Source organism: Arachis ipaensis, chromosome B10, assembly GCF_000816755.2.
Source record: "Arachis ipaensis cultivar K30076 chromosome B10, Araip1.1, whole genome shotgun sequence".
NCBI lineage: Eukaryota > Viridiplantae > Streptophyta > Magnoliopsida > Fabales > Fabaceae > Arachis > Arachis ipaensis.
In genome coordinates, this window is record NC_029794.2 from 119489921 (window position 1) to 119512692 (window position 22772).

General features: G+C 36.1%; 2 long non-coding RNA genes across 2 annotated transcripts in view; one reads left to right on the forward strand and one right to left on the reverse strand.

Annotated features, from left to right (window-relative positions):
* Positions 1-17961, reverse strand: part of LOC110268101 — a 25284-nt gene extending 7323 nt beyond the window's left edge. Inside the window, exons 1-2 of the long non-coding RNA XR_002356158.1 lie at positions 17951-17961; positions 5691-5701 (exon numbers count right to left, since the gene is read on the reverse strand). This is a non-coding gene — a long non-coding RNA (uncharacterized LOC110268101). The remainder of the gene's footprint in view (positions 1-5690; positions 5702-17950) is intronic.
* Positions 7419-22772, forward strand: part of LOC107623778 — a 16713-nt gene continuing 1359 nt past the window's right edge. The window contains exons 1-2 of the long non-coding RNA XR_001616618.2: positions 7419-7507; positions 16897-16898. This is a non-coding gene — a long non-coding RNA (uncharacterized LOC107623778). The remainder of the gene's footprint in view (positions 7508-16896; positions 16899-22772) is intronic.

Here is a 22772-nt window from a genome sequence, read left to right on the forward strand (position 1 = left end):
ACTCCACTAGCAGACAATCATGCCGTTCCTCCCCTCTCCGCCCGCCAGCTCACCAGGTAGGTAGGTCCCGTTCCCCCGTACCCGCGTTCGCCGATCGGTTCCACCGGCAGGCAGACCCCCCATCCTCACCGACAGGCAAGATCCCTCCTCCCCTACCCTACCCTACCCTCCGACCACCCTACAGGAAGACTCCCCCCTTTCCTCTCCGCCCATCGGTTCCACTCCCAACCCCTACCCGTGTTCGTCTGCTCCACCAGCAAGCAGAATCCCCTCCCATTGCCGTACGACGGCTCATCCGGTAAACAGGCCCCACCTCACCCATTGCTGGCACCCCCATCCGACTAGTTTCCCCTCTCCGCCACCCGACGGGCATGCCCCGTACCCCACCCCTTCCCGTGTTCACTTCCCGTCTCCACCGTCAGGCAAAGCCGCCCTCCCCTTTCCGCCCGCCGACTCATCCGCAGACTCCGGCCACCCGCCCATCCCCTCCTTTCTCCCCTGGACGGACAACCACCTCGGCTGACCGCCCGCCCGACCCACCTATCGCTTCCCCTCCTCCCCTCACTACAAGATACACGGGAAATTGCAGCGGCTATTTACCAACGACTATTTGAACCGCGGTGAATTGGCAGAATAGCAGCAATTCTGGTAGTGTAATAAGGCTCCGCTCTAGTTGATCGGAGTAGCGGCGGTTTTGGATCCTAATCGCCGCAATAACCTTTTGGGGGGGTGTTTCATTAAAATAAACAAACAAAAATAACCCGGCACCATTATTCTTCACCTTTTGCGCACAAATCCCAGCAGAGCAAAGGCGCCAATTACCATCCCTGAGATACCCTGCCGTCATGACTCTTCCCTCCGTCAGTTCCAGTCGCCACGTCCATGTCATTATTTTTTCCCGTCACTGTTCTCTTCCCTCCGCCGTGTAGCTCCTGCGTGTGAAGGTAAAGTGGAAGGGGTCGTCCAAGTCTTCTCCCTCCACCGTGCATGTCCGTGTCATCATCGGCATCCTCCCCAACCATCTGTCCTGGTGTCGTCGTCGGCAGTATTCCCCTTGCCCTATTGTGCATTGCTGATCACCCCCTTTCCCCTCTCTCTGGTTCGTTCTTCTCCCTTGTCCCAATTTAATTTTAGTGGTTGTTGATAAATTGATTTTGCATCAATTTCATCTCTGTGCCTTCTGAATTTTGGTTCTAACAATGTTGATCGATTAATTTTGCCCAAATTTGCCTTCCCTAATTTAACATTCTAATTTAATTTTCCCCAATTTTTGGATCCCTTGAGTCTTGATATTTTAGTGTTTATTGCTTGGGGTCATCACTGAATAAAACTAATAAAGAAGAAGACCTCATTCCTGAACCCAAGGGTGGCTTAGAAAATACCAAACCTTAATGTGTATTTTTGAATATCTGAATTATTGTGCAATGTGAAAAAAGATGAAGGGCAAGCTTGGTAGCTTAATTGATTACTATTTTTCAGTTTTATTTGGATTTTGATTATGTCCAAATGGGTGTATTTGTGTTTGTATGCGTGTATCTAAGAGATTTATGAAATGATTTTTGTGAGACAAACTATTAAACAGCTGGTTATGGTTATGGGACAAAATCCCTAAGCAAATTGATACTGTTGTGATCTACCTAATGCTGTTGTTGGTGCATTTTGGACTCATTATATTGTGGTTAGAACTCAACTTTGGAAAGTGATTGTGAAGGGTTTCCTATGATTTGTATGCCTTGTTTTGGTGATCAAAAGGTGAATGCTAAATATGTGAGTGATGTTTGGAAGGTTAAAAAAAATTGGAAGGGAAGGTTGAGAGGGTTGAGATAGAGATAGTTATTAAGAGAATAATGGGTGGGGATGAAGAAAAGGAGATTAGAGAAAATGTCTTGAATTTGAAGAAAAAGGCAAATTTGTGTTTGAAAGGAGGTGGTTCCTCCTATAATTACCTTGATGCCTTGGTTAATGACATGTTGATTTGATAAATATATGTAATTCTTTGTCTATAGTTATAAAAAAGGAAATGTTTGTTATGAACATGTATAACTCATATTGTTATATATAGGGCCATTTTGTTATGTAATTATTGAAGACCACTGCATATGGCAGCTCCCTTCTCTACATATGGCACCTAGTCCAATTGCATGTTGGGAAACATGTTCAATGAGAATTTCTTGGACAAGAGAAAATTATGAATTTATTATAGACGATTGATAGTTGAGATAATAATTCATATAAAAAATAGAGTAAGGCAAACTTGGAAGTGAACTCCTAAATTGACATTGATAATAGATTCTTATGATTGAATCCATATCTTAGTTTAATATGATAGTTTCTATATTGATTTGTGGTTTATCACTAAAAATAAAGCTATTTATTTTCATAATGTAAGTGAAATAGTGAAAACTTAGAGATGGTCATATGAAGAGGAGAAAGAAATGTTTAAAAATTGTGATTAATCACATGGGGAGAAAGCCTTTAATAATTAATTCACAATAAACTAATAACATGAAAAAGAATCATTACAATTTATAGATTTCTAAAAAAATCTATTTTATTAGTGAGGATTAAAAATACAACTTTGCATGATATAATATAAAAGTAATAAAATCAAGAAAACTTGCTATTTGGGTAAAGTTTTAAAGAGCATTGATGATACATTCATTTACCTTTAATAAGCATTTTAAAATGGTCTAAGCAAAATGATTTGTTGAGCGAAAATTTAAAGGAGCCATCAACTGTAAAGAGATTGTTCTAATCTTAAATATGTTTGAATTTGAACTTGAATTTGAACAGGACAAAATGTGCGTGAAAAAGTGAGTAGATAGATGAGTTGTCTCCTTTTGCAAGTGTTACCAAATAGTATAATCAAGATTACCAATAGATGCATACATAAGGGAACCCACTGGATTATGTATAAATGCAAGTTGAAAAAATTTTGTTATGGCTAAAGTGACTGCATTGGTGGTCATCATTGTCACAAAGCCTTTTAATTTGATAAGTTGCTACATTTTTTAGTTTATTGTATCGTTGCCTAATAACATTTTAGTGCAATTTTTGGTGAAGATTTTCTGTCCTACGAGAACTACCATGTAATTTGTCTATATTTTTTTCGGTTCTTTTAATGATCTTGGCCATTTATTGTGCTAATTCTAACTTTGTGAGTTTCAGGTTCTTGATGCTTTTTCGAATTGTAGTTCATCTCCTAACAAAAATTTGCAGTTGTCCTATTCTACCTTGATACTCAACTAAGTCTTTGGTTGATTACTCGAGTTATGTTGATTACCTAGATTTGCACCTTACTTAATTTTATTCAATTAAATTAATGGGTCCACAATCTAAATAAGACAATAACCCGTGAAAAGTACACATAGTTGGTAACAAAACTCATATATATTTATAAGCTTGATGTGCATGTTAAAACTAGTTAACTTAATTCCTTTTTCTATTAGCTTTTTTTATTTATCTAACTATAACAATTTTAAAGTCTTTATTTTTTTTTAAGAATTGATTGTTTACCTCTTTGATACTTTTGTCTTAAGTATTTTCTTAACTTTAACCACTACTCCTCTTTTCTTTTTTTTTTTTGTAAGGAAGGTTTTCTTTTCCATTTCATTTTTTTGGCTCTGGAACCAGTGATTCTTTCTTTCAGTAATTTTTTTAGAAAGTGCAAAATTTTCTATGAATAAGCAACTTTCTCAAATCATCTTGTGTGCTGCGTATTGTCCTGGATGCTAGTAACTCTGTTTTCTGTTTTTTATTTTAAGAGTTATTCTCCCAGTTTATTTCAAGCAGTATGACTATTGCATAGTATACATTCCCTTAATTTAGTTAACATTTATTGTTAATTTTTCTGGTAGTCTGACTTTATTATTTAAATTTTCGTTGTTCTATTATATCATTAAATTAAATATTAATAAGAGTTGGATTTCAAAGCCACGAGATGGTCCAGAATATAGCGACAGTTTGAACAGATTCTTAGATTTCGCATTTGCCAATGTATCATCCGATGGGATGATACATTGTCCATGTCCGAAGTGTGGATTCCACCTTTTTGAAAATAGAGAGGTTGCAAACAATCATTTGCTGATAAACCCTTTCCCCTCTAGTTATATATTTTGGATATATCACAGTGAGAGACGCGTGGAAGAGACATCTAGTGACGGATAAGAAGCAGAACCCGATAGAAATTTCAATGCCCCAATGCTTGATATGGTCCACGAGGCATTCAACTTCCCAAGACTTCATGGCGATGAAGAAGACTCAGTGAATGAACATGCTGGAGGGGATGCGGAGGAGTTGTCGTACCTACACAATGAACCTAGTCGTGAGGCCTGCAATTTTCATGACTTACTCGATGATAGAGAGCAGGAGTTATACCCGGGATGTTTAAAGTTCTCTAAGCTTTCTTTCTTGGTGAGGTTGTATCATATAAAGTCCATGTGTGGAGTGAGCGACAAGGCCTTCGGAATGATATGGGAGTTGCTGGCAGACGCCTTTGAGTATGAGGGATTCCAAGCAATATGCACAATGCCAAGAGGATCATACAAAAGCTCGGTAATCCATATAAAAAGATAGATGCATGTCCAAATGACTGCATGCTATACCAGGACAATGACGAAGAGCTGTCTAAATGCAAACGATGTGGGACATCGAGATGGAAGCAAAAGACTAAGAAGAACTCTAGAGTGAGGATCAACATGGTTGTAAAGAAGAATGGGAAATTGCAAACGATAAAGATTCTTCATTACTTCCCCCTTGTTTCATGATTGCATCGGTTATACATGTCTAGTAAGACAGCCGTTAACATGTTATGGCATAAGAGAGGTCGTAACTCTGAAGGCATGTATAGTCATCCAAGGGACGGCGAGGCATGGAAAGCATTTGACAGAAGATATTTTGAACTTCTCTGACAATTTGCGCAGTGTTCGCTTAGCCTTAGCTAGTGATGGTTTCAACCATTTTGGAAACATGAGCTCAAAGTACTCAATTTGGCCCATGGTTCTTATTCCGTACAACCTACATCCCTGGATTTGCATGAAACCAACCTCTTTTATTCTCTCCATGATTATTCCTGGTTCTAAAATGCCTGGAAATGATATAAATGTCTACATACAGTCCTTGATCAATGAGTTGAAGCAGTTGTGGGTTAGTGTTGAAACATACAATACTAATGAAAAAAAAAACCTTCAAGATGTATGCTATATTGATGTGGACAATCAACGATTTTCCAGGCTTAGACAACTTATCCTGGTGGAATACGTACGGTGGGAGAGCTTGTCCTGTGTGCAATTTGGACGTTGAGACTAACCGGCTCACACACAGTCAGAAATGGTGTTTCATGGGTCATCGTCGCTTTCTGAATCATGATCACAAATATAGAAAAGACCGGGGTAGATTTGATGGAAAGATAGAAGCTAGAGGTCCACCTGTCAAATTCTCTGGTGGAGACATTATGAGACAATTAGAGGATGTGCATGTCCAACTTCGCAAGGTGTAATCGGTTGCTGGGAAAAGGACACATGGACAACATACTACCATGCAAGACGAGTCTCCTTGGAAGAAGAGGAGTATATTCATTGAGCACCCATATTGTGAGAACAATGAACTGCGTCACAATCTTCACGTGATGCATATAGAGAAGAATGTGTGCGACAACATAGTTTTTACCATACTGAACGAGAAAGGTAAACCTAAAGACCACCTCAAAGCTCGAAAAGACCTCCAGTTGATGGGAATCAAGCATGAATTGTGGCCACAGGAAGATGGAAAGTACCCCTCCACCGTCTTTACTATGTCCAATTCAAAGAAGGATGTCTTTCTAAGGACTATCAAGAATGTGGTGTTTCCAGATGGGTACTTCAGCAATATTTCTCACTGTGTTGACTTATGATAGTGCAAGTTGTCGGACTTGAAAAGTCATGACTGTCATAGTCTAATGGAACATCTACTGCCAACTGCGATAAGGAATGCATTACCTGCCCCAGTGTCTTCTGTCCTGGCGGATTGATCATCCTTTTTTAGCAGAATATGCAGCAAATTCATAGACCCTCAACAACTTCCTCTTCTTTAGGATCATGTGGTCTATACTTTGTGCTGCATGGAGATGATTTTCCCCTTCTTTCTTCACAGTCATGGTTCACTTGACTGTGCATCTGGTCGAGGAGGTGCACCTTGGTGGCCCAGTACATTATTGATGGATGTACCCAATTGAAAGGTAATTATCAAACAAATTTGTGTTTTTGTTTTATATTTCGGTAACTCGCACATACTAAGTCACGTGTTATATTCTCAAAGGTACACTACAAGAAAAAGGCGCATTTGTAACAAAAAAATTTTGTTACAAAACGTCAAAATTTTGAAACAAATATTTTTTGTAACAAAAAAAGGGTCCATTGCAGTAAGTCCCGTTACAAAAAGTTTTTGTAACGAAAAATGGAACTGTTACAATTCAATACCATATTTTATAACAATTTTTTCTGATACAAAAAACCAGAAACTGTTACAAAAGTGATAACAAATTTTGATCTTGAAGGTATTTTTCGTGACAGTCAATTTTGTTCCTATCAAAAAATTTTGTTACAAAATGTAACATGATTTTGTAACATTTTTTTTCTTTAGTTACGAAAGCAAATTAATTATTTTGTAACAACTTTTTTTTATTACAAATTACATGCATAATTTACTAAATTATTTTTTAAATTAACTAATATATTAACGATTTTAATAAGCAAGTTTACATGTATATAATATGCAAAAACATACATAAGTCAAACAAGATCCTTTTAGCTAAAATTGTCTCGAAACAAAATAACATTAGCTAGTGAGTACATTGATTAGTTCAACCAAAACATAAAAGTTCTAACATAAAAGTTCAACCAAAACATAAAAGTTCTAACATAGATTAGTGTCTCTATGCATCAAAACATTCTTGAGCCCTCAAGGTAGTATATGGTCACCATTTCAGCACTCTTGTAAATAAGAAAAACCCAAAACAAAAAAGTTAGAAACAAGATATAACACTAATTATAATTTTTTCACTAAGTTTTATCCAAAATGTTTAGAAAAATTTTGGCAGAACCTCCCCTAAAACTTGGATATTTCCACCGTCCACGGTTCCAACAAACACAACCAATTCACAACTTATGTCTCAGCCATACCCAACCAAATTTATCAAACCAAATAATAGGACATTTGTCATTTTTCAACCATGACACAAGTAAAATGTAATAAATAGATTCATATACAAATTAAAGTATACTAATATAAAATGGGAATTATCTACGAAAATGTATTAAAATCATAAGCAACTTTAGGAGTACCTTTAGGGTCTAGTTTGTTTCGTTGTCAAAGCGCGCTATGAGAAAGTTCACAACAGCTTGTTGAACTTTCAATTGAGCTTTCACTCGAGCTTATTCTTCCTTTTGGCGTGTTTGTTGCTTTTTAAGTTTTTCTTTGAGCACATCTATTTCCTTTGTTAGCTCCTCACGGTCTTGCATTGCCTCTTGAAGTTGTACTTGAATCCTTAACTTAGATTTCTAAGTCTTTATGCCATAACCTAGCATCACAGCGACTATCACTTTCAAAGGGCTCTATGTAAACTAAATTCCAAGGCGGTTTTCTATAACTCCACAATACAAACTATCCTAATTCAATGCATTGTAAAAAATACAAAATCAATAACAAAATTGAATTAATATTTCTATGTTAATAATGATGATGTAGTTACCTAAAAACATAAAAATTTAAGAAAACAAAAAGTATCAAAATCACCAAAAAAAATGCAAAAAATAGAATCAAAATAATAAGGCACTAGAGTAAAATAATAAGGCACCATAGAATTGTCAACTTTCTGATAAAACATAATTGAAACAACAGAAATTGAAAGCGTCAAATAAAATGCTTGGACATACTCAAGAATATGATAAAAGAAGAGTTTGCTAGCAAGCTTTCGTCCAAACTCAACAGCCTACACCACCAGACAATAATCATAAAGATAGTAATGACACCTAAGAATTGTACCAAGATAATCAATTAAAATATTCAGCAGATTTGTCTGATCATATGATTAACAAATATAAAATGATCAAAGAATATGAAACAATGACTACATATGAGGATTTCTGCATGGGTTTTAGTTGTATATAGGGTAATTAAATCCATACCTCTGGGCTTTCTAGATACTGACCTTCAGACAAGAAATCTACAACTTCTGACTCAAGAAAACAGTTAGTGAACCTGCGCATTTTGTGAAATCTGTCCTTGCTCTCATCAACATTAATCAACTCAGATTTCACACCTTCAACCTCATTCATCTTATCCCGATCTTCAGTATTGCTAACCTATTGTGTTAACCAATTAATTAATTTTGGTAACTGTAATAACAGAAAAACTCAAAGCTGCCAAATAATATTGATAAATTAATTAATTCACTAAATGTATAACATCCCATGCAAGCTTAAGCATTATTGATAATTAATTAATTCACACACTTGACAGAGCAGCAATTAGCTTGGGATTCCAATTCAAATGTTGAAACACTAAAAATAAGACATTTTCACTTAAATGTCCTTTTGTGCATTAACAGCTAGCTGAGTGTATGCAGCGAAACTGCTTTGGAAGAATCATTCTCTTCACCTGGCAGAAATGAAAGACAAATTGAAAATAATTTAATGATACTAGGTTCATGAAGAACACTAAAGCACATACACCCTTTAAGAATTCACTGGATCAAGCTGATTTCTATAGTAGTTCAAGACACAACATAAAATAAAATCTTTCTTCTTCCTCTAATTACATGGTATATCTCCAACTTGCAGTGATGGTCACTTCAATAGCTTAGTCTTACACTCTTACCCTCCACAAAACAAAATATCACCTACCCTTTCTCCTTGAGGAGATGTGAACTTATCCATGTCTAGAATCCATAACTAGCTGGAAGACCCTAAAATAGATGACAATTTTCAACTCCAACAACAGAAAAAATCCATCCACATTTAAAAATATAAATAAAATAAAGCCTTTTATTTTTACAACAGCAATTTTGGAATGTCAGTCACCCAAATATCAAATGGAAACGAAATTCTTATGCACATCTAAGAATAGAAATGCAGAGGAAGGTAAAATGCATAGTTGCTAAACCCTAGACACAAAAAAATCGAATTGACCCAGCTCAACAACTCACACAATGAACAATAAAAAAACTTGGAGGAAGAAAACAGCATCAAAAGAAATCGAGAGTGGAATAGATCATAAATCATAGCACAACTTCTCGAAATTAAAGATCCAAACAAACAAATAAAGAAAAAAAAGAGAAGAGCTTGTGGCAATTAATAGTGACTCACAGTGAACTCAAGTCAGCTTTGGGCATAGCCACCAAACCCTAGAAAAGATAGATTACTTGATCATTCCCATTAATTTATCAGAAAATATCAATTCATCTTTAATATTCATAGTGTTTTCTTCCTCAGAAGAAACTAAATCAAAGGCAAACGCTAGTTTAATCCCAATTAGCTAATTACACGCTAAACACCTGCTTAACATTAAATAAAGAAACACCAAAACAATAGTAATTACTTCAGTTGCTTCTTCCTGAAATTAGAATGGGAAATTTGGGAATTCTTACATAGTTATACTTATGTACAATATAAGTAGCTACAAATCCCAAATTGCAAATGGACAAGTCAAAGGAAGTCAATGAGCGAAATCAGAGATCAGCGTGAAAAGAACTTACAGATTGATGTGAGCGAGAAAGTCGGCTCCACTCAACTACTGCGCGTTATCCTTGAGCTCCACGATAATACCCTTAATCAACAGCAATGAGGCTTTGATGACGGTGGCTAGGCAGGACACGACGGAAGCAAGCTCGCTTCAACGGCTCCTCCTTCCACGTCTCCTTCTCTCTCGTTCGCTTCAACGACGGCAACGAAGATCCTTCCAGCGGCGGCGCGGTGTTCTGACAGCCACAGAGGCGCAGATGGCGGCGACGGGCTTCATTACTGACAGCGGCGATGACTAACGCGAGGATGGCGGTGCTGCGACGGTCGCGGAGGTCCCAGGCTCATGACTCTCGCCCTCCACGTCGTGCTCTCTCTCTCGTGAACTCTCCGCGACTCAGCTCCACGATGGTGACTCGACGGCCACAATGATGGGGTGGCGGTGGCGGCGCAGCAGGACACGGTCCCCTCCCTTCCGATCCTTCTATTCTCCGTCGCTCTCTTCCTCTCTGATCCCAAGCGCTCTCTCTTCTCCCTTTCCTTTGTTTCCCCTTCCCCTTTTCATTTTTGTTTCTTTCTTCCAGTAGGTTAATTAGGCAAAATAGAAGGGATGGTGGCTAGGGTTAAATGGGTGAGGTTAGGGTTTAATTTGGTTAAATTTAGGGTTTGGATTTAATTTGAAAATTAATGTTTAATTTTGGGCAAAAGTGAAATTAAGAATTATGGGTAAATTGGAATTTTTGGATTAATCTGAAAACTAATTAAATCTCTAAAATTATTCTAATATATTATTTATTTAAACTCAATTAATCAAAATTTTTATCTTTTATCTTTAATAAAATAATTTCAGAGATTAAAATACTTAATGATAAATAAATCTAAATTAGCTCTTAATAAAATCTTCTAAAATTTTTAGGTCTTACACAAAGTCTTACATTTAGTATGTTGAAACAAATTTTTTTATTAGTTACAAAAAATCTTTGAATTTTGTGACAAATAAATAACTTGTTACAAAAATATTGTATTTTGTGACAAATTAATTTTTTGTTACAAAATATTTAGAGCTTTTGAAACAAATAGATATTTTGTTACAAAATATTTTGAACTTTTGCAGCAATATAATCTTTTGTTACAAAACATTATAACATTTTGTAACAAAACAACAATTCGATACGAAAGCCAATATAATTTGTAACAAAAGAAATCAAGTTGTTACAAAATATTGAAATATTTTGTAACAAATTTTTTTATTGTTACAAAATATTCTTATTTTGTAACAGTAACTAATTATTGTTACATAAAAACTATAATTTGTAACAATTTTAAATTTGATACAAATTTTTTGTTACAAATGTTCCATTTTCTTGTAGTGGTACCTTTGTCATCTCAAGCAGTACGTGCGTAATAGATCACAACCAAAGGACTCAATTGCAGAGGGATATTTATCTGAGTAGATTCTCATATTCTGTTTAAGATAACTAGATAATGTTGAGAGTAGGATTAATCGACCAATGTGTGTTGACGATCGACCACGTGAACCTATGCCTAGTGAAAGTGCAACCAAGTTCCCAGAGGTTGGAAAGGTTGTGGGGGCTGCGACTTTTAAAACTCTCACACCAACTGAAAAATTTCAAGCTGGCCGTCACGTATTGGTAGATTGCCGGACGTGAAAAAATTCTTAGAGTAGGTGCATTTGAAATTATGGAATACGATAATGATCTACTATAGTTGGAGATTCTAACATGAAATTATTGTGATCTATCCAGTGATTTCAGGGCCATCACAAAGAGAAAGTTGCGAAGTAAAACAAGGTCCCAGTCTCACATAGACAGTGTTGTGGACAAAGAATTTCCCGAGTGGTTCAAATGTAAGGTGAATCCTATTATGATTAGTCCATTTACATATTTGATCGTGTCCTGTCGTTTGTATCCCAAACTGATAAAATACGTAAATTGCAGTGGCTTGACGGAGAAAAAATATTGGTAAAGATTTTTACAAAAATATCACGTTGCAAGTATAGTTCTAAGCCGACAATTAAACCTCAATTAATGTTTAAATTGTTTGTCACTTAAGCAAACCCAATAAAATTTACCGAAGTATTCAAATCTCGGGTCATCTCTCAAGGAATCGCAGGGAAGTGTAGTTTATTATTGGTTATGGGAAAGTATATTTTTGGGATTTTTGAAATAAGAAACAAGAAAATATAGATTGCGAGAAAAATAAACTAATAACTAAGAAAGCTCTTAGCAAGGATTGAGAATTAGAAGTCCTATCCTCATTATCATCGTCAATTGTGATGGTAAATGTGAATTGCCTTCACTTAGTTAATCTCTAACCAATGGAGGAAGGTCAAGTGCATACAATCAACTTGAGTTCACAAGACCTAGTCAACTCATAGTGAGAGACTAACTTTGGTGAAGTTCAAGCTAACCGGCAATCTTCAATCACCAATCAACAAAAGACTTTTGATAACTCAAGAGTCTCTAAATAATCAATCCAAGTCAAGAACATAAAAATCTAAATTAAAATCCACCCAAACATTTTATCAAACACTTGGAAGGCACAAAATAAAAACATAGAAAACTAACAAGACACAGCAAAATCTAAGACTAACAATTGCAAGAGGAAATAATAACAATAAATTAAAGAAAGCAGTCATAAACATGGAAACATAAATTGCATTAATATGGATTAAAGGAAACAAGAAGAATCCATAAACTAAATTGGAAACATAAAGAAATCAACAAGAGAAATAGATAAACTAAAGTACTAGAAAAAGTAAAAGTAGAAGAGAAACTAAATTAAAGTAAGGTAGAAATCTGAATTTGAGAAGGAACAAGAATAAAAACCCTAAAACCTAGAGAGAGGAGAGAGCCTCTCTCTCTAGAATTCTACATCTAAACCTAAAATTGTGTGAATGAAAGTTAGTCTTCCTTCCAGCTCCACTCTACAGCCTCTAATCTGTATTTTCGAGCCTAAAACAGGGTTAAAAGCAGCCCAGAAATCGCCCCTAGCGAATTCTATTTAATGCAGCACGTGATGCTCGTCACGCGTACACGTCGCTAAACGAATTTCTGGTCACGCGTACGCATCATCCACGCGTACGCGTCGCTTGCCTGCTGCACCGGTCACACATACGCGTCTCCCATGCGTGCACGTCGCTACCAGATTCTGAAATCCTTAATTTCTTGTGTTCCTTCCAATTTTGCATACTTCTTTTCCATCCTCTAAGTCATTCCTGCCCTATAAACCCTGAAAACTCTTAACAAACATATCATGGCATCGATGGTAATAAAAGAGGATTAAAATCAGCAAATTTAAGGCCAAAGAAGCATGTTTTTAACCATAGCACAAAATTAGGATGGATTTGTAAAACCATGCAATTCATTTGAATAAGTGTATAAATAATTGATAAAATCCACTCAATTCAATACAAAATAAACCGTAAAATAGTGGTTTATCAATTTTCCCACACTTAAACATTAACATGTCCTCATGCTAAGCTCAAGAGAAGCTATAAAAGAGGTGAAGAGGAATGGTAGAATTTATGAAATGCAACCTATCAATATGAATGCAACTACATGCAAAATGCTTTTACCTACTTGGTTAAAAGTAGATAAATTTTTCAAGAACAAATATGAACTGGATCTCACTAATTCAAATCATAAAATGAAGTACAAATAGATTTGCAAGAAGGAAGCTCGTGAAAGCCGGGAACAAAGAATCGAGCATCAAACCCTCACCGGAAGTGTATACACTCTAATCACTCAAGTGTTTAAGGTTCGATTCTCTCAATTCTCTACTAACCTTTCTCTCTAAGGCTTGCTCTTCTTCTACCAATCAACAAAAATTTAATACACGAATACACATATCAAGAAGTCTTTTAAGGGTTGTAATGGGGTTAGGGTCAAGGTAGAATTGTATTTGGTCAAGTGGACTAAAATCCGAATCCTTGATTAACCTAAACTTCCCACCTAACTTAAGACAATCCATGTAATCCGAATATAAAGTCTAACTACCCATTAACTATGTTGTCCATATATTCATGCATCCCAATTTTGAGTACAGTACATATACATTGCTATCACCATTTACCTTGGGGCATTTTGTCTCCTTTTTATTTTTTCTCTTTTTTTTCATTTTTCTTTTATTTTTGGTTTTTCTTTCTCTTTTGTTTTTCTCAATGCATACGATTAAGATATTGAATGCATGAACATGTCCTTAACATTCTTTTCACATTTTCACAAAAAAATATACAATACCTGATTTTCAAACTAAATGTTTCCAAACCTAACTTCCCCACACTTAAATGATGAACGCTTTCACTAGTCTAAGCTAACCAAGGATTTAAATTAAGGTCATTCATTGTTTTTCGCTTAGAGTTAATGATGTGCTAAAGTAAAGAACAAATGGGGTAAAACAGGCTCAACATTGGTTTGCAAAGGATAATGAAAGGGTAAGGCCATATGGGTATGTAAGCTAAGCTATAGTGAAACAAAGGCCTCAATCACGTAGGTGCATGCATACATCAAACAATGGAAATATAGAGTCAAGCAAGACAAAGATCATAATTTTAGAGAGAACAACACACACCAAAATAAAACATTGGTTGATAAGATGCAACCAATCAAATAGGTTCAAAATCTCACGGGTTTTGTGTGTTCGAGCTCTAAACCCATGTTCCAAAATAAATTTCTTCAAGCAAGTTCAACAAAATTTTAATTCAAAGTAGTGAAATGCTATAAAATAGTTTCTTGGAAAAGAATTCATCACTTCAACCAAGTAGAACATAAATGCAAAAAACTAACTACACATGCAGTCTATCATGCAATGCAACAACTAATCTAACAAAGAAAATAAAAAATTGGTGTTAGAAAAGGAAATAGTTACCCACGGAAGTCGGTATCGTCCTCCCCACACTTAAAGATGGCACCATCCTCGGTGTATGCAAAGATGTGCAAGTGGACGGGTTGCTACAACTGATGCTTTTCCCCAAAGATTGTGCAGCAAGACTTCTTGTCGCTCCATTTAGAAGTTTTCCGTTTCCCTTCTTGGTGGCCATATTAAAAGAAGAGGAAAAGGAAGAAGAATAACCCACAAACAAAGATATGCAAAGAAATAAAATATGGGTGGGCTAATGCTAAATAATAATGAGGTTCTCAACTACATGGTAGCTACAACATGTAAGTGAGAAAGCAGTATAAGCAAATGGCATATCAACTAACACTTGATGCAAGAGTAAAGTCAAAGCATAAGTAAATGAAAAAAAATACTCAGAACATCAAGTTAAAACAAGACTTGACACAGACAAGATTAGTGATAAGCATGGGAGCATTTGGTCCTATCCTAACTCAATGATAATGAAGCGCAAAAACAAAGACTAATGGGTCAGAAGGGATGAAAGCACTAATCTTGTGTCTGTGGGGTAAAAATTTCCATTAATGCTAAACAAGTCACGAAGCACCAAAATGATTAGAAAATTTAACACCAATGGTAAAATAAGAAACGTAAGAAGGAAAATAAAAATAAGTTACAAAAGCAAAGTTAAAATGCAATGAATGAAAGTATGCAAATGCAATAAACAAAAGAGAATAAAGGAGAATAAGGATGAGAAGTTAAAGAAATGAAGAAGAAGAAAGTAAGAAAGGAAGAAGAAAGAAGGGGAAAGGAATAAGAAAGGAGAGAAGAAGAAGGAAGAAAGGAAAAAAAGAAGCGACGCGTAAGCGTCGTCCACGCGCACGCGTGGGTTGCAGATTGAGGAGTCGACGCGTACATGTGAAAAGCAGAAAAGAGAAGGTGATGCGTACGCGTCAGTCATGCATACGCGTGGGTGTGAATTGTGCCCCTCGCACAACACTCGCACAGTTCCCGCACAACTCTCGGGTTTTTATACTAGAGAACAAAATTCAATATGACGCGTGCGCGTCGGCCATGCGCACGCGTGAGCTTCTTTTTTTTTTTAAGAAACTAACAAGCTATCAAAGTAATGTTAATCGTTATTAAACAAGTAAAACCAGAACTTAAACCAAATAAACTTAACTAAAACTGAAAATTCAACTTATTACCAATATAAATAAAAGGGGAAATAGGAAGAATTTACCATGGTGGGGTGTCTCCCACCTATCACTTTTAGTTAAAGTCCTTAAGTTGGACATTTGGTGAGCTCCTTGTCATGGTGGCTTGTGCTTGAATTCATCTTGAAACTTCCACCAATGCTTGGACTTCCAATAAGCTCCAACATTTCCAAGTGAATTCACCAAGCTTTGATGAAGTTCTCCACAAGCTTTGAGCTCCCAAAGTTGATCCTCTTGTATGCCGGGATCCCAAATCTTGTTTCTACACCCGGCTTTAAGTGGATCATCATTGTTCCAACCGGGTGGCAAGCAATCCGAATTCTTAATGAAGTACCAAACTCTTCTCTTAGATCCAACCAATTGATCACTAGTCCAACCCTTGTATCTAGCTCTTGAAATCTCAACCTTGATGAGTCTTGATTTGTAATTCCAACCACTAAACATCCTTCTCTTACGCTTAATTCCACAAAGCCCTCTAAGTTGGCCATCCGTTTCAAGAATACCATACTCAAGTGGGATAGTAAAGCTAATAGAGATAAGTTTTACCCACTCAAATGAAGGAATAGACAGCAACCTAGGTAGAAAGGTCTCCAACGATCTTGACAAAGCATATTCAACCCCCATCCATCCTTTTCGAAGGACTTCCACTTCCACATCATTCTCAAACTCAATCAGAGAAGGTTCTTTATACTCAAGGAGTTCATTTGCAGATGTAGATTCATCACTAGGAAGACTTGATTCACGATCATCATCACCAAGGGAACTTGCCTCTTGATCTATTCCATCCAATTCTTCATAGGGAATATGCCTTGGAGGTTGTGCACTACCCTCCTCAACATCAATTTCAAGCTTCTTAGAGGAATACTTTACAATTCTAGATTCCCATGGAGGTTCAGCATCTCGTAAGTCTTCGACCACTTCTTCCTCTTCAACAATTACAGTTTCCTCCAATTATTCCAATAGAAAGTCACATTCCTCACTTTCCATCGGAGTTCCTAATCTCTCCTCCATGCTACGTTCTTCATTAGATTCTCCACATGTAGCCATGGGAGTTCCTTGAGTGTCCAACCGTTGGGAAGCGAATCGACTTACTAACTCGGTCAAGGCAGCCGTGAGTTCTAGTGTCGCCCTTTTCATCTCGCTTTGCCCTTGAAGTAGTGAAGTGAGAGAATCATCTATTAGGGCTTGGGGTGGATGGAAGTGTTCATCAGTTGGGAGAAGGGGTTCATAATAGGAGGGTGGTTCTTCATGATAAGGATGTGGCGGTTCAACACTCTCCATCTTTTCCACTTGTTGTACAACACACTCCAGTCCCTTGTTCTCAAGTTGAGATTTCAAGATCTCCTTCATGCTCCGCTCTTCGGTTGACTTTCCACATTCATCCGTAGAAATGCTTTGTTTGTTGCATGAGTCCTATGGGTCGAACTTTTGACGGATGGTTGCTTGAAGTCGATCCATTGCTTCCTTGAGATAATTCATTGGCTCTTGTTCTACTTGGCTATCATTAGTAGGATCATAGTGCTCTTGGATTGATGAATATGGATATTCTCCTTTGCAGGGTTGTGGTGGAAAAGAAAATTCATCTTGTGGTTGAAATTTTTCATACATTGGAGGTGGTGTATATTGAGGTGGTGGTTCTTGGGAGTAATTGTGTTGGAATTGGGGTGGTTCTATGTATGACTCATATAGTGGTTGGTATAGTGGATGAGGATTAGTCATAGGGAGGTGTTTAGTAAAACGGGGCTTGTAAGTATGGTTGAAGGCTATGTTGTGGGGAATAAGGGTCATAGGTGTATGATGGTGGTTGTTGATTGTCACAGAGAGGTCCACCATAACCATTATCTTGGTATGCATCATGGAATGGTTGTTGCTCATAGTATGTTGGTGGAGGTTGTTGCCAAGAGGGTTGTCCATAAGCTTGAGGCTCCTCCTACCTTTGATTGTCCCATCTTTGATGCATGTTCTCATTGTAGCTTCCATTCCCTACAACATAATTTGAACCAAACTCATAGCCAAAGGGATGAGAATTCATAGTAACAAGAGAAAATAAAAACAAAAACTAGTAAGAAATAATGAAAATAAACTCCTAAAACTAGAAACAACTAACAAAGAAACAAAAGGCAAACATATTCACAATATTCACAATAACCAATAATAAGGCACATATTTGCAATTCCCCGGCAACGGCGCCAAAACTTTGACGGAGGAAAAATGTCGGTAAAGATTTTTACAAAAATATCGCGTTGCAAGTATAGTTCTAAACTGACAATTAAACCTCAATCAATGTTTAAATTGTTTGTCACTTAAGCAAACCCAATAAAATTAACCGAAGTATTCAAACCTTGGGTCGTCTCTCAAGGAATTACAGGGAAGTGTAGTTTATTATTGGTTATGGGAAAGTATATTTTTGAGGTTTTTGAAATAAAAAACAAAAAAATATAGATTGTGAGAAAAATAAACTAATAACTAAGAAAGTTCTTAGAAAGGATTGAGAATTAAAAGTCTTATCCTCATTATCATTGTCAATTGTGATGGTAAATGTGAATTGTCTTCACTTGGTTAACCTCTAACCAATGGAGAAAGGTCAAGTGCATACAATCAACTTGTGTTCACAAGTCCTAGTCAACTCTTAGTGAGAGACTAGCTTTAGTGAAGTTCAAGCTAACCGGCAATCTTCAATCACCAACCAACAAAAGACTTTTGATAACTCAAGAGTCTCTAAATAATCAATCCAAGTCAAGAACATAAAAATATAAATTAAAATCCACCCAAGAATTTTATCAAACACTTGAAAGGCACAAAATAAAAACATAAAAAACTAACAAGACATAGCAAAATCTAAGACTAACAATTGCAAGAGGAAACAATAACAACAAATTAAAGAAAGCAATCATAAACATGGAAACATAAATTGCATTAATATGGCTTAAAGGAAACAAGAAGAATTCATAAACTAAATTGGCAATATAAAGAAATCAACGAGAGAAATAGATAAACTAAAGTACTAGAAAAAATAAAAGTAAAAGAGAAACTAAATTAAAGTAAGGTAGAAATCTGAATTTGAGAAGGAACAAGACTAAAAACCCTAAAACCTAGAGAGAGGAGAGAGCCTCTCTCTCTAGAATTCTACATCCAAACCTAAATTTGTGTGAATGAAAGTTAGTCTTCCTTCCAGCTACACTCTGCAACTTCTAATATGTATTTTTGGGACCTAAACTGGGTCAAAAGCAGCCCAGAAATCGCCCCAGCGAATTCTGTTTAATGCAGCACGTGACACTCGTCACGCGTATGTGTCGTCCACACGTACGCATCGCTGAACAAATTCCTGGTCACGCGTACATGTTATCCACGCGTACGCGTCACTTGCCTGCTACACCGGTCACACATATGCGTCGCCCATGCGTGCGCGTCGCTACCAGATTCTGAAATTCTTAATTTCTTGTGTTCCTTCCACTTTTGCATGCTTCTTTTCCATCCTCTAAGCCATTCCTGTCCTATAAACCCTGAAAACACTTAACAAATATATCATGACATCGATGGTAATAAAAGAGGATTAAAAATTAGCAAATTCAAAGACAAAGAAGCATGTTTTCAACCATAGCACAAAATTAGGAAGGATTTGTAAAACCATGCAATTCATATGAATAAATGTATGAATAATTGATAAAATCCACTCAATTCAATACAAAATAAACTATAAAATAGTGATTTATCAATCTCTCCACACTTAAACATTAGCATGTTCTCATGCTAAGCTCAAGAGAAGCTATAAAGGAGGTGAAGAGGAATGGTAGAATTTATGAAATGCAACCTATCTATATGAATGCAATTACATGCAAAATGCTTTTACCTACTTGGTTAAAAGTAGATAAATCTTTCAAGAATAAATATGAACTGGATCTCACTAATTCAAATCATAAAATGAAGTACAAATAAACTTGCAAGAAGAAAGCTCGTGAAAGCCGGGAACAAAGAATCGAGCATCAAACCCTCACTAGAAGTGTATACACTCTAATCATTCAAGTGTTTAAGGTTCGATTCTCTCAATTCTCTACTAACCTTGCTTTCTAAGGCTTGCTCTTCTTCTACCAATCAACAAAAATTTAAAATACAAATACACATATCAAGAGGTCTTTTAAGAGTTGTAATGGGGTTAGGGTCAAGGTAGGATTGTATTAGGTCAAGTGGACTAAAATCTAAATCCTTGATTAACCTAAACTTCCCACCTAACTTAAGACAATCCATGTAATCCGAATATAAAGTCTAACTACCCATTAACTATGTTGTCCACATATTCATGCATCCCAATTTTGAGTACAGTACATATGCATTACTATCACCATTTACCTTGGGGCATTTTGTCCCCTTTTTATTTTTTTCTCTTTTTTTTTCATTTTTCTTTTATTTTTGGTTTTTCTTTCTCTTTTGTTTTTCTCAATGCATACGATTAAGGTATTGAATGCATGAACATGTCCTTAACATTCTTTTCACATTTTCACAAAAAATATACAATACCCGATTTCCAAACCAAATGTTTCCAAACCTAACTTCCCCACACTTAAATCATGAGCAGTTTTACTAGTCTAAGCTAACCAAGGATTTAAATTAAGGTCACTCATTATTTTTTGCTTAGAATTAATGATGTGCTAAAGTAAAGAACAAATGGGGTAAAATAGGCTCAACATTGGTTTGCAAAGGATAATGAAAGGGTAAGGCCATATGGGTATGTAAGCTAAGCTATAGTGAAACAAAGGCCTCAATCACGTAGGTGCATGCATACTCAAACAATGGAAATATAGAATCAAGCAAGACAAAGATCACAATTTTTGAGAGAACAACACACACCAAAATAAAATATTGGTTGATAAGATGCAACCAATCAAATAGGTTCAAAATCTCACGGGTTTTGTAGCGTCTCGTATTACGAAAAACTGGTGGAAATCATTGAGTTGAATTACAGTGGTCAATTCACAGTCGTCTTGTTTAGATGTATCTGGGAAAACACCACCTCTGGTAGAGGCATAAAACAAGACTTTTTGGGACACACAGTGGTCAAGTGCTCTCATCCGATTCATACCAGTGATTGAAAAGATGACAAACCGTATATTCTTGCATCCGAGGCTCACCTTGTATACCATGTGAATGATGAAGTTGATAAGGAATGGAGTGTAGTAGTCCATGTGAAGTCAAGAGATTTGTTTGACATGGGTGAAGACAATGAACATTGTCAGGTCGCACTTTCTCCTGAGCCAAGTTTGACTGGGTTGTCTGAGTGTGACGTCGAAGGTTTGTCATTAAGAAGGAATGGCGATTTAGAAGAACCTACCACTGATGCCATCGATACTTGCCAAAAGGCTGCCGATTTATAGATGTATTTAGTTACCAATATAGAAAATGTACACTATTATTATATGTATAGTCTAGTTGAGAGTTAGACACTTGCAATATTAGTAACTAGCAACTAGCATATAATAGAAATTAGAACATTAAAACACTTGAATCGTATTACTCATTAGTGACAATTGATCCACCTAGAAAGTGATGTTAATAATCTATTTTATCCTAAAGTTATTTAATTTGTCATTTGTTTAACCTACTGTACTTGGAGTTATATATTGATTGACATGATCGAACTTACCAGGGAAATTGGAAGAGAGGGACCTCTTTCTTTGTGGCTCTAGCATCTCGTTTTGCAACGCGATAGAACAGGTATCTCCGTTCTCTTCACTGGAGCATGCAACATCATTCGCAAGAGACTATGAAACAAAGGAAAATTAACTCAGGAACGTGGTTAAAAAAAAATTAACTCAGGGATGTGAAAAAAAAGGAAAATAAATCCAGGGATATGGTTAAGAAAAAAAAAATCAACTCAGGGATATTTTAATTCGGTTAATGATGATTCTCCCTGAATTAACTTTTTTTTTAAATCACGTCCCTGGGTTAATTTTTCTTTTTTTCATATTCCTGGATTAACTTTTAAAATGCTTTGATATCCCTGGTTGTCTCATTAATTTGGTATTTTATTAAGTCAAAATAGAGAAAAAAGACATTACGTTACTTATTATTATAAGGTGGACTCAATAGTATTTAGCGTTACAGAACAGATGATTAATTACTATATATATATATTTCTATGTATTGTATTGGTGAACCCACCACTAATCAAACACTTAACGTTGACAATATTTGTTCATGATAGAACTAACTAAAGAGATAATGTTTTTACTTTTCATACTGAACTTTTAAGTATGTTTACTTTACCTGGGTTATGAAAGTCGTACTTTAGTTCTCGTACACAATTATCTTTTAAGACATTAAACTGAAACGATTTGATAACTTCTAGATTTCGTGAAATGAGAATATCTTTTTCTAGTCCTCCACTCCCCTAGGAGAAACAAGAACTTAACTTAATCATCCTTCTTCAGTCAGTGATTTTTATATAAACAAAATCAAAAGCATTTAAACTCAACCTTTTATAAATATCTTCTCAACCAGTTGTAGTTTTATACGGTAAACCGCGTACAACACGGGATACCCCGATTCACCTATTTATATTTACCTTTCTGTGTCGTATAAACTTACGGTGGAGATTGTTATTATTGTACGTAACCCTGTACATTATCGTGCCCAGTTACATGAAAGTATAACTGTTAAGTATGTGAACCAAGGATTTAGGTCTAAAATGGAAGTGGAGGAGGTCATAAACCACACTTTCTTTATAGAAACGAGACTTAACTTAGTTAAGGATGTTACAACTCTCAGAGTTTTTTACATTCTGGAAACCAGCACAGAAAATAAATGTCCTATTATTTTGGTAATGTAACTAACACCGTTAAATTTTATCATTTTTTTGGGAAAAACGCCCGTTTGTATACTCTAGTATGGCAGGATTAAAGAAATACGCGATATGATTATCATAGTGGATACAAGGACACACGACTCTTACGTAGGTCGGTACTCAATTATCCGCTGGACGACTTGGTCT